This window comes from Ranitomeya imitator, chromosome 4, assembly GCF_032444005.1.
Source record: "Ranitomeya imitator isolate aRanImi1 chromosome 4, aRanImi1.pri, whole genome shotgun sequence".
In the NCBI taxonomy this organism is placed as follows: domain Eukaryota; kingdom Metazoa; phylum Chordata; class Amphibia; order Anura; family Dendrobatidae; genus Ranitomeya; species Ranitomeya imitator.
The window spans coordinates 682,427,843-682,441,488 of NC_091285.1; the positions used below are offsets into that span (position 1 = coordinate 682,427,843).

General features: G+C 40.2%; 2 non-coding genes across 2 annotated transcripts; both read right to left on the reverse strand.

The window, feature by feature from the left end:
- Window positions 1-10,069: 10,069 nt before the first annotated feature.
- On the reverse strand, window positions 10,070-10,141 carry TRNAS-CGA (transfer RNA serine (anticodon CGA)). Its single transcript has one exon. It is a non-coding gene; the product is annotated as a tRNA-Ser (tRNA).
- A 2,127-nt stretch (window positions 10,142-12,268) lies between these two features.
- TRNAS-CGA (transfer RNA serine (anticodon CGA)) lies at window positions 12,269-12,340 on the reverse strand. The gene has a single exon. It is a non-coding gene; the product is annotated as a tRNA-Ser (tRNA).
- Window positions 12,341-13,646: the final 1,306 nt, after the last annotated feature.

A 13,646-nucleotide genomic window follows, 5' to 3' on the forward strand; every position in this document is an offset into this window, starting at 1 on the left:
GATGAATTAAGATCATGACATTCTGATTCAGGGATTTCCAGTTTAAAATTTAAAATCTAATAAACTCTCTTTTCTTACAAATTCAAAGATGACAAAGGCATGAACAAAGTGTTAGCTGTTCCCGGCAAGGATTATTTTTTTATGTTTTGAACTTAATTCCCAAATGATATTTTTCATCACAGTATTGTTGATAAGATGTTAATCTACATAACTTAAATAAAACACATTTTTAAACACTTTGCCTACAGGTGGCAACAAAGTCGAATTTTTCTATTGTCAATTGAATTACTCAGTTTCCGTTTTCAATCTTAACACAAGCATCGATGAAGTTATGAAAAGATGAAAGAGCTTCTCGACCCTGATGTGATATCAACACGCAGCCTTCTTTAATGGAGTCAGAAGCGCTACCATTGTGCACAAGGTCAGTTGAAAAGCATGTTTGCTCCAATACTTCACATGAAAAGTGCATGAGATAATATATGGACCCCATCTGGAAATTTGCTACTTTTAATCACAGTTTAGAAAAGACATAAACAGGGCTGAATTAAAATCATCACATTCGGATTCATTGATTTCCAGTTTAAAATTAAATATCTAGTAATAAGCCCTCTTCTCTAAGAAATTCAAAGAAGACAATGGCATGAACAAAGTATTGGCTCTTCCCGGCATGGATTTTTTTATGTTTTGAACTCAATTCCCAAATGATATTTCTCATCAAAGTATTGTTGATAAGATATTTACATCTACATAAGATAAGATATTTCATTTACATAAAACACTGCACTGCCACATGACAACAACGTTGAGCTATTCTATTGTCAGTAGGATTACGCAGTTTCCGTTTCAATCTTTACCCAAGCATCGATTAAGTTATGAAAAAATGGTAGAGTTACTTGAGACCGACGTGATTTGAACACGCAACCTTCTGATCTGGAGTCAGATGCGCTACAAATGCACCATGAGGTCAGTTGAAAAGCATGTATGCCCAATACTTCTCATGAAAAGTGCACGAGATAATATCTGGAAGCCATCAGGAAACTTGCAACTTTTACTCACATTTTGGAAAAGATATAAACAAGGATGAATTAAGATCATGACATTCTGATTCAGGGATTTCCAGTTTAAAATTTAAAATCTAATAATAAACTCTCTTTTCTTACAAATTCAAAGATGACAATGGCATGAACAAAGTGTTAGCTGTTCCCGGCAAGGATTATTATTTTATGTTTTGAACTCAATTCCCAAATGATATTTTTCATCACAGTATTGTTGATAAGATGTTAATCTACATAACTTAAATAAAACACATTTTTAAACACTTTGCCTACAGGTGGCAACAAAGTCGAATTTTTCTATTGTCAGTGGAATTACTCAGTTTCCGTTTTCAATCTTAACACAAGCATCGATGAAGTTATGAAAAGATGAAAGAGCTTCTCGACCCTGAAGTGATATCAACACGCAGCCTTCTTTAATGGAGTCAGAAGCGCTACCATTGTGCACAAGGTCAGTTGAAAAGCATGTTTGCTCCAATACTTCACATGAAAAGTGCGTGAGATAATATATGGACCCCATCTGGAAGTTTGCTTCTTTTAATCACAGTTTAGAAAAGACATAAACAGGGCTGAATTAAAATCATCACATTCGGATTCATTGATTTCCAGTTTAAAATTAAATATCTAGTAATAAGCCCTCTTCTCTAAGAAATTCAAAGAAGACAATGGCATGAACAAAGTATTGGCTGTTCCCGGCATGGATTTTTTTATGTTTTGAACTCAATTCCCAAATGATATTTCTCATCAAAGTATTGTTGATAAGATATTAATCTATATCATTTATATAAAACATTGTGATGACACATGACAACAACGTTGAGCTATTCTATTGTCAGTAGGATTACGCAGTTTCCGTTTTCAATCTTAACACAAGCATCGACGAAGTTATGAAAAGATGGAAGAGTTTCTTGACCCTGATGTGATATCAACACGCAGCCTTCTTTACTGGAGTCAGAAGCGCTACCATTGTGCACAAGGTCAGTTGAAAAACATGTTTGCTCCAATACTTCACATGAAAAGTGCATGAGATAATATATGGAACCCATCTGGAAATTTGCTAATTTTAACCCCTCTGTGACCTTAGATGTGCTATCCCCTCGAGGTGCCCTGGGCCTATCTGACCCTTGACGGGATAGTACGTCATGCCCTTTAATGCGATACCGCGACTTAAGTCGTGGTGATCGCATTAAAATTCCGACGCCATCTTACCTGGGGGAAGATGGCCTCGGCATCCAGGGCATTGTCACCGCCCACCCGCCCTCTCGATTGCTGTGATTGGCTGTTCAATTCTGAACAGCCAATCACAGCCATTCTCATTGTTTCAGCCAATCGGAGCGGCTGAAACAATGAGGTGACAGGCTAGGATCGAGTACCGGTGTACTCGATCCTAGGTCCGGTGCCTGGCAACGCCAGGCATCGGCAAGAACACCCCGGATTGGCACGATCGCCGAACGCATCGATCGCGCCAATCGCAGGGCACCGCGCAGTATTACCGTGCGGTGCCCTGCCGGAACCTGCGTGGATCGGTGCTCTAATAGCACCGATCCTAGGATAGGACACAGTGCAGGCCCAGTAGGGCGCAGCGGCGATCACGCTGTGACCGCTCTGTGCCCTGCAGGTGACCTGGTTGTGACCTGCCTAGGATCGGCGCGAACAGCTCCGATCCTGGGCAGGTCACAGCCAGGTCACCAGGAAAGCTCTGATTGGTGGGATCGATGTTATGGTCGATCCCACCAATGACAGGTCACAGCAGCAGCATGACCGCTCTGTGACCTGTCTGTGTCACCTGCCTGACCTGTGTATGACCGCTCTGCAGGGGTCCTCATTCTAGATGAGGATTCCTACAGAGCGGTCATACTGCTGGATCTCCCTGCTGGATTTTGTGCCTGGATCTCCCTGCCGTGCTGGGTATTGTGGTGCCACAGCAGCCTGTAGCACCACAATCCCTGCTAAAGAAGAAGACAACTAAACGTAAGTTTTATCCGTGCCCAATCCCCGTTCATCCGTGCCCAATCCCCGTTCATCCGTGCCCAATCCCTGTTCATCCACCCCAATCCCCACTTCCCCCTCTTTTTACCCCCTCCACCCCCATTTGTGCCGCCTCCGTGCGCACATTTAGTAGCCGCCGAGCATTGATTGGTGACGCAGTTTACCGATCAACGCTCGCGCTCGCTTTTTTCCCTCACCCCCGTTGCGCCAACTCCGTACACACATCCCGCAGCTGCCAAAGTTTGATAAGTGACGCAGTTCACTTATCAGAGTTTGTGCCTGCCGTTTTCCTTTTTTTTTTTCACCCCCCTTTGCGCCACCTGACTACAACCGTACATTTTGATCACTTATCCCTGCCCAATCCTCACTTCCACCCCCATCTCCCTTCCCCCTCTTTTTACCCCACTTTGCACCTCCTTCCTTGCGCTCATTTAACAGCCGCCTCAGCCTTTTTGCGCTCGCTTTTTTCCCCTCAGCCTTTTTGCGCAACCTCCGTACACACATCCCGCAGCCGCCAAACTTTGATAAGTGACGCAGTTCTCTTATCAGAGTTTGTGCCTGCCTTTTTTTTTTCCCTCCCCTTGCCCGACCCTCGTGCGCACATCAAGCAGCGGCCAAATTTTGATAAGTGAAATAGTTCACTGATCAGAGCTGGGCCTGCTGTTTTAGACACTTTTACTTTTTTTTGTCATCTCCGTGCGCACATCCAGCAGCCGCCGCCAAATTTTGATAAGTAACGCAAGTTCACTTATCAGAGCTAGGGCCTGCTGTTTTAGACTTTTCTTTTAACAGGTTTTTCTTCTCCTTTTAGCATTTTCTTTTCAGATAAGTTTGCACAAATCACTATCCCCCCACACATACACATACAGTTATCAATAAAGTGCACCGAATCACCATATTCACACAAAAATGTCCCGCTCGTCCCGTTCGTCCCAACAGCGCTATTCATTGGAGGAGGCATATGCTTTCCTTGCCTCCGACACTGATAGCGATGGAGAGGATCCCACTTTTCTTTACTTTTCTGATTCTTCATCCTCTTCTTCCTCCTCCTCCTCCTCTTCCTCCTCATCTTCCTCCTCGGGTCCTGCGGAACCGCCACGCAGACGCCCCAGGACAGAAGATGAGGCAGCCCCCACCACTCCTGAACCAGCGCTCCCCACTGCGGAACCCACATGGACCTCGCCCCCCGAAAATTACGAGCCACTGATTCCTGATTTTGTGGCAGAATCAGGAATCAAGTTTGACACCACGGGCCTCACAGAAACAGACTTTTTCAAAGTCTTTTTCTCTGAGGATTTTATTAACCTCATGGTGGAGCAAACTAATTTGTATGCTCGTCAATTTTTGGAGCAAAACCCCGGTACATCATTTTCCAACTGGTCTCCTGTAGACGCAGTTGAAATGATGCAGTTTTGGGGCCTGGTCCTCCACATGGGGATCGTGAAGAAGCCAGAAATGCGGCAATATTGGAGTGTAGATGTTTTATATAACACTCCAGTGTTCCGAATGGCCATGGTTCGGAAACATTTTGAGGCCATCCATAAATTCCTGCATTATTCCGATAATGCACAGTGTCCCGCATGAGATGACCCCAACTTTGACCGTCTGTTCAAAGTTCGGCCGGTCATCGAACACTTCAACAAAAAGTTTGCTGAAGTGTACGTGCCCAAAAGGGACATCTGCGTGGATGAGTCCTTGGTCCATTTTAAGGGGTGGCTCGGATTCCATCAATACCTGCCCAACAAAAGGGCCAGGTACGGACTCAAACTCTACAAGCTGTGTGAGAGTGCCTCAGGGTACATCCACAGGTTTAGAGTGTATGAAGGGAAGGACAGCAGGATTGAACCCCCTGAGTGTCCTCCTGTCCTGGGAGTGAGTGGGAAGATCGTGTGGGATTTGGTGCACCCACTGCTGGATAAAGGTTATCACCTCTATACTGATAACTTTTATACCAGCATCCCACTCTACAGATCCCTCTCTGCGCGAGGTACCGCAGCCTGCGGTACTGTCTGCAAAAATCAGAGAGGCCTCCCAAAGACGCTACTTTGGCAGATGCTCAGAAAAGGTGAGAGCAAGGCCCAATGTAGCGACCACCTGCTGGTGGTCAAGCACAAGGACAAGAGGGATGTCCTTCTCTTGACCACCATACATGGTGATGGCAGAGCCCTCAGCACTGTACGGGTTACCTCTACACAGGTCTGCAAACCGGACTGTGTACTGGGCTACAACAAAAGCATGGGGGGGGTTGATCTCTCTGATCAACTCCTCCAACCATACAGTGCTTTGAGAAAGGCCAAGGTGTGGTACAAAAAGCTGGCCGTCCACATTGTACAAATGGCAATGCTCAACGCTTTCCTGCTGTTACGATGTGCATGCCACACCGATACGTCGTACCTTCAGTTCCAGGAGGTAGTGGTTAAGGCCCTGATATTTGGTACTCCGGAAGGAGAGGGCCCCAGTACTTCCGGAACTGAAGGTGCTCGTATCGTACCAGGCCAGCATTTTCCGGGGGTGGTCCCGCCAACCGGCAAAAAAGGTAAGCCGCAAAAAAGGTGCCGAGTGTGTTACAAAAGGGGAATACGCAAGGACACCATTTATCAATGCGACACCTGCCCCGAAAAACCTGGCCTGTGTATAAAGGATTGCTTCAAATTGTACCACACCTCCATGCACTACTAATTTACTTTACAAGAAAGCGTACATTAGTTCCAAAAAGGGGGCACATCTAGATAAGTTCCTTGGGGGGGGGGGGTCTAGGTTCCAAAATGATGTCACTTGTGTCTTTTTTACTGTTTAGGCACATCAGGGGCTCTGCAAACGGAACATGATGACCGCAGACCATTTCATCAAAGTCTGCATTCCAAAACGTCACTACTTCCCTTTCGAGCCCCAACGTGTGCGTAAACAGTTTTTTCCCACATATGGCATACCAGCGTAATCATGACAATTTGGACAACAACTTTTGATGTCCAATTTCTCCTGTTACCTTTGGGAAAATTAAAAACTGGGGACTAAAATATCATTTTTGTGGAAAAAAATAGGATTTTTTATTTTCACGCCTGGGCATTATAAACTTTAGTGAAGCACATGGGGGTTCAAAATTCTCACCACACACCTAGATAAGTTCCTTAGGGGGTACAGTTTCCAAAATGGGGTCACTTGTGGGGGGTTTCTACTGTTTAGTCACATCAGGGGCTCTGCAAATGGAACATGATGCCAGCAGAACATTCCATCAAAGTCTGCATTCCAAAACGTCACTACTTCCCTTTCGAGCCCCAACGTGTGCCCAAACAGTAGTTCCTCCCCACATATGGGGTATCAGCGTACTCAGGACAAATTGGACAACAACTTTTGGGGTCCAATTTCTCCTGGTACCCTTGGGAAAATTAAAAATTGGGGACTAAAATATCATTTTTGTGGGAAAAAATAGGATTTTTTATTTTCACGCCTGGGCATTACAAACTTTAGTGAAGCACATGGGGGTTCAAAATTCTCACCACACACCTAGATAAGTTCCTTAGGGGGTACAATTTCCAAAATAGGGTCACTTATGGGGGGTTTCCACTGTTTAGGCACATCAGGGGCTTGCCAAACATGACATGGCGTCCGATCTCAATTCCAGCCAAATTTAGCTTGAAAAAGTAAAACGGCGCTCCTTTCCTTCTGAGCCCTGCCATGCGCCCAAAAAGTGGTTCCCCCTCACATGTGGGGTATCAGCGTACTCAGGATAAACTGGACAACAACTTTTAAAGGTCCATTTTCTCTTTTTACCCTTGGGAAATTAAAAAGATTATTGCTGAAAGATCCTTTTTGTGACTAATAAGTAAAATGTTAATTTTTTCCTTCCATGTTGCTTCTGCTGCTGTTAATCACCTGAAGGGTTAATAAACTTCTTGAATGTGGTTTTGAGCACCTTGAGGGGTGCAGTTTTTAGAATGGTGTGGCTTTTGGGTATTTTCTGCCATATAGACCCCTCAAAATGACTTCAAATGTGAGGTGGTCCCTAAAAAAAATGGTTTTGTAAATTTGGTTGTAAAAATGAGAAATTGCTGGTCAAATTTTAACCCTTATAACTTCATTGAAAAAAAAACGTTTGTTTCAAAAATCGTGCTGATGTAAAGTAGACATGTGGGGAATGTTATTTATTAACTATATTGTGTCACATAACTCTCTGGTTTAATAGAATAAAAATTCAAAGTTGGAAAATTGTGAAAATTTCAAAATTTTCGCCAAATTTCCATTTTTTTCACAAATAAACGCAAGTTATATCGAAGAAAATGTAACACTATCATGAAGTACAATATTTTACAAGAAAACAATCTCAGAATCGCTAAGATCCGTTGAAGCGTTTCGGAGTTATAACCTCATAAAGGGACAGTGGTCAGAAATGTAAAAATTGGCCTGGTCATTGACGTGCAAACCACCTTTGGGGGTAAAGGGGTTAATCACATTTTGGAAAAGATATAAACAAGGATGAATTAAAATCATCACATTTGGATTCATTGATTTCCAGTTTAAAACTAAATATCTAGTAATAAGCCCTCTGCTCTTAGAAATTCAAAGAAGACAATGGCATGAACAAAGTATTAGCTGTTCCCGGCATGGATTTTTTTATGTTTTGAACTCAATTCCCAAATGATATTTCTCATCAAAGTATTGTTGATAAGATATTAATCTATATCATTTAAATAAAACACTTTTTTAAACACTGCGCTGACACGTGGCAACAACGTTGAGCCATTCTATTGTCAGTAGGATTACGCAGTTTCCGTTTCAATCTTTACCCAAGCATCGATTAAGTTATGAAAAGATGATAGAGTTACTTGACCCCGACGTGATTTGAACACGCAACTTCCTGATCAGGAGTCAGACGCGCTACCGTTGTACCACGAGGTCAGTTGATAAGCATGTACGCCCAATACTTCTCATGAAAAGTGCACGAGATAATATCTGGAAGCCATCAGGAAACTTGCAACTTTTACTTACATTTTGGAAAAGATATAATCAAGGATGAATAAAGATCATGACATTCTGAATCAGGGATTTCCAGTTTAAAATTTAAAATCTAATAATAAACTCTCTTTTCTTACAAATTCAAAGATGACAATGGCATGAACAAAGTGTTAGCTGTTCCCGGCAAGGATTATTTTTTTTATGTTTTGAACTCAATTCCCAAATGATATTTTTCATCACAGTATTGTTGATAAGATGTTAATCTACATAACTTAAATAAAACACATTTTTAAACACTTTGCCTACAGGGGGCAACAAAGTCGAATTTTTCTATTGTCAGTGGAATTACTCAGTTTCCGTTTTCAATCTTAACACAAGCATCGATGAAGTTATGAAAAGATGAAAGAGCTTCTCGACCCTGATGTGATATCAACAAGCAGCCTTCTTTAATGGAGTCAGAGGCGCTACCATTGTGCACAAGGTCAGTTGAAAAGCATGTTTGCTCCAATACTTCACATGAAAAGTGCATGAGATAATATATGGACCCCATCTGGAAATTTGCTACTTTTAATCACAGTTTAGAAAAGACATAAACAGGGCTGAATTAAAATCATCACAGTCGGATTCATTGATTTCCAGTTTAAAATTAAATATCTAGTAATAAGCCCTCTTCTCTAAGAAATTCAAATAAGACAATGGCATGAACAAAGTATTGGCTGTTCCCGGCATGGATTTTTTTATGTTTTGAACTCAATTCCCAAATGATATTTCTCATCAAAGTATTGTTGATAAGATATTAATCTATATCATTTAAATAAAACACTTTTCAAACACTGCGCTGACACATGACAACAACTTTGAGCCATTCTATTGTCAGTAGGATTACGCAGTTTCCGTTTCAATCTTTACCCAAGCATCGATTAAGTTATGAAAAGATGATAGAGTTACTTGACCCCGACGTGATTTGAACATGCAACTTTCTGATCTGGAGTCAGACGCGCTACCGTTGCACCACGAGGTCAGTTGAAAAGCATGTACGCCCAATTCTTCTCATGAAAAGTGCACGAGATAATATCTGGAAGCCATCAGGAAACTTGCAACTTTTACTCCCATTTTGGAAAAGATATAAACAAGGATGAATTAAGATCATGACATTCTGATTCAGGGATTTCCAGTTTAAAATTTAAAATCTAATAGTAAACTCTCTTTTCTTACAAATTCAAAGATGACAATGGCATGAACAAAGTGTTAGCTATTCCCGGCAAGGATTATTTTTTTTATGTTTTGAACTCAATTCCCAAATGATATTTTTCATCACAGTATTGTTGATAAGTTGTTAATCTACATAACTTAAATAAAACACATTTTTAAACACTTTTCCTACAGGTGGCAACAAAGTCGAATTTTTCTATTGTCAGTGCAGTTACTCAGTTTCCGTTTTCAATCTTAACACAAGCATCGATGAAGTTATGAAAATATGAAAGAGCTTCTCGACCCTGATGTGATATCAACAAGCAGCCTTCTTTAATGGAGTCAGAGGCGCTACCATTGTGCACAAGATCAGTTGAAAAGCATGTTTGCTCCAATACTTCACATGAAAAGTGCATGAGATAATATATGGACCCCATCTGGAAATTTGCTACTTTTAATCACAGTTTAGAAAAGACATAAACAGGGCTGAATTAAAATCATCACATTCGGATTCATTGATTTCCAGTTTAAAATTAAATATCTAGTAATAAGCCCTCTTCTCTAAGAAATTCAAAGAAGACAATGGCATGAACAAAGTATTGGCTGTTCCCGGCATGGATTTTTTTATGTTTTGAACTAAATTCCCAAATGATATTTCTCATCAAAGTATTGTTGATAAGATATTAATCTATATCATTTAAATAAAACACTTTTCAAACACTGCGCTGACACATGACAACAACGTTGAGCTATTCTATTGTCAGTAGGATTACGCAGTTTCTGTTTTAATCTTTACCCAAGCATCGATTAAGTTATGTAAAGATGATAGAGTTATGTAACGATGATAGATGAAGATGAAGTTATGTAAAGATGATAGAGTTTCTTGACCCCGACGTGATTTGAACACGCAATTTTCTGATCTCGAGTCAGACGCGCTACCGTTGCACCACGAGGTCAATTTAAAAGCATGTACGCCCAATAGTTCTCATGAAAAGTGCACGAGATAATATCTGGAAGCCATCAGGAAACTTGCAACTTTTACTCCCATTTTGGAAAATATATAAACAAGGATGAATTAAGATCATGACATTCTGATTCAAAGATTTCCAGTTTAAAATTTAAAATCTAATAATAAACTCTCTTTTCTTACAAATTCAAAGATGACAATGGCATGAACAAAGTGTTAGCTGTTCCCGGCAAGGATTATTTTTTTATGTTTTGAACTCAATTCCCAAATGATATTTTTCATCACAGTATTGTTGATAAGATGTTAATCTACATAACTTAAATAAAACACATTTTTAAACACTTTGCCTACAGGTGGCAACAAAGTCGAATTTTTCTATTTTCAGTGGAATTACTCAGTTTCCGTTTTCAATCTTAACACAAGCATCGATGAAGTTATGAAAAGATGAAAGAGCTTCTCGACCCTGATGTGATATCAACACGCAGCCTTCTTTAATGGAGTCAGAAGCGCTACCATTGTGCACAAGGTCAGTTGAAAAGCATGTTTGCTCCAATACTTCACATGAAAAGTGCATGAGATAATATATGGACCCCATCTGGAAATTTGCTACTTTTAATCACAGTTTAGAAAAGACATAAACAGGGCTGAATTAAAATCATCACATTCTGATTCATTGATTTCCAGTTTAAAATTAAATATCTAGTAATAAGCCCTCTTCTCTAAGAAATTCAAAGAAGACAATGGCATGAACAAAGTATTGGCTGTTCCCGGCATGGATTTTTTTATGTTTTGAACTCAATTCCCAAATGATATTTCTCATCAAAGTATTGTTGATAAGATATTAATCTATATCATTTAAATAAAACACTTTTCAAACACTGCGCTGACACATGACAACAACTTTGAGCCATTCTATTGTCAGTAGGATTACGCAGTTTCCGTTTCAATCTTTACCCAAGCATCGATTAAGTTATGAAAAGATGATTTACTTGACTCCGACGTGATTTGAACACGCAACTTTCTGATCTGGAGTCAGACACGCTACCGTTGTACCACGAGGTCAGTTGAAAAGCATGTATGCCCAATACTTCTCATGAAAAGTGCACGAGATAATAACTGGAAGCCATCAGGAAACTTGCAACTTTTACTCCCATTTTGGAAAAGATATAAACAAGGATGAATTAAGATCATGACATTCTGATTCAGGGATTTCCAGTTTAAAATTTAAAATCTAATAATAAACTCTCTTTTCTTACAAATTCAAAGATGACAATGTCATGAACAAAGTGTTAGCTGTTCCCGGCAAGGATTATTTTTTTTATGTTTTGAACTCAATTCCCAAATGACATTTTTCATCACAGTATTGTTGATAAGATGTTAATCTACATAACTTAAATAAAACACATTTTTAAACACTTTGCCTACAGGTGGCAACAAAGTCGAATTTTCCTATTGTCAGTGGAATTACTCAGTTTCCGTTTTCAATCTTAACACAAGCATCGATGAAATTATGAAAAGATGAAAGAGCTTCTCGACCCTGATGTGATATCAACACGCAGACTTCTTTAATGGAGTCAGAAGCGCTACCATTGTGCACAAGGTCAGTTGAAAAGCATGTTTGCTCCAATACTTCACATGAAAAGTGCATGAGATAATATATGGACCCCATCTGGAATTTTGCTACTTTTAATCACAGTTTAGAAAAGACATAAACAGGGCTGAATTAAAATCATCACATTCGGATTCATTGATTTCCAGTTTAAAATTAAATATCTAGTAATAAGCCCTCTTCTCTAAGAAATTCAAAGAAGACAATGGCATGAACAAAGTATTGGCTGTTCCCGGCATGGATTTTTTTATGTTTTGAACTCAATTCCCAAATGATATTTCTCATCAAAGTATTGTTGATAAGATATTAATCTATATCATTTAAATAAAACACTTTTCAAACACTGCGCTGACACATGACAACAACGTTGAGCTATTCTATTGTCAGTAGGATTACCCAGTTTCTGTTTTAATCTTTACCCAAGCATCGATTAAGTTATGTAAAGATGATAGAGTTATGTAACGATGATAGATGAAGATGAAGTTATGTAAAGATGATTGAGTTTCTTGACCCCGACGTGATTTGAACACGCAACTTTCTGATCTCGAGTCAGACGCGCTACCGTTGCACCACGAGGTCAATTTAAAAGCATGTACGCCCAATAGTTCTCATGAAAAGTGCACGAGATAATATCTGGAAGCCATCAGGAAACTTGCAACTTTTACTCCCATTTTGGAAAATATATAAACAAGGATGAATTAAGATCATGACTAGTGTTGAGCGATACCTTCCGATATCGGAAAGTATCGGTATCGGATAGGATCGGCCGATATTCAAAAAATATCGGATATCGCCGATACCGATACCCGATCCCAATGCAAGTCAATGGGACCAAAATATCGGAATTAAAATAAACCCTTTCTTTCCTTGTAGGTTCATTCTACATGAAGGAAAACAACAAAGAATAATGCAGGATGTATTTGGGGAGGTGGCAGAGACATTAAAGTCATAGAGGTTTAGCGCAATCAAATAGAATAGCCTTTTTTTTTTTTTAAAGACGTTCGTAGTGACTAAGATATTGACTATGTAACTTTTTTTAATTTTGTCAGATATTGATGTTTCACTATTCCATGCCCTTCCCCTTTTTTTTTAAACTTTTCCCACACTTTCATCTTCATCATCATCATCAGCATCTTTGACATCAACTTCTTCACCTTATTCATCTTCTTCTTCATCTTCTACCAATTTTTTTTTATTACATTCTTCATATTCATTTTATTCAACTATTATTATTCTTCCTATTCTACATATTCATTTTCTTCAACTATTATTATTCTTCCTATTCTACTTCTTCATCATATTCTCATTTGTGACAGGCATTTCCGTAATTGTTATCTATAAAAGTTTGAAGATTACACCTTCCGTTCTGCCAGTCACAAAAGTTACATTTGTCCGCGTTCAGTTTGGCCTGCAGCATCAGGCTTTATCCAGGGGCACCACGAGGAGGAACGGATTCACCCCCATACACTGCTTAGTCTTCTTCTGCATATAATTTAGATAATATCTTTTGCTCTGATATTAAGTGTTATGCTTAATGTTCTTCTGCTCTTTGTTCTGCAGCCTTTTGTTCTTCTGCTTCTCGGTCTTCCATGTCGTCGTCTCCAGGGTCGTCGTCTCCAGGGTCGTCATCTACGCCGTCGTCGTCTGCGCCGTCGTCGTCTCCGCCGTCGTCGTCGTCATCGGGGTGGTCTTCCAGGTCGTTGACTTTAGGGTTTTCAACTTGGAAATGTAGCAGAAGGTACAAGAAGGCTGAGAAAATTCCAAGAACCAGCTGATGGAACTGGAACTCGGATGGCTACCCGAAGGTTCAAGAGCCTATGGAACTACCGAGGACCAGCTGACGTTACTGGAACCCGGTTACTAAGCAGGAGGTACCCGTGCTAAA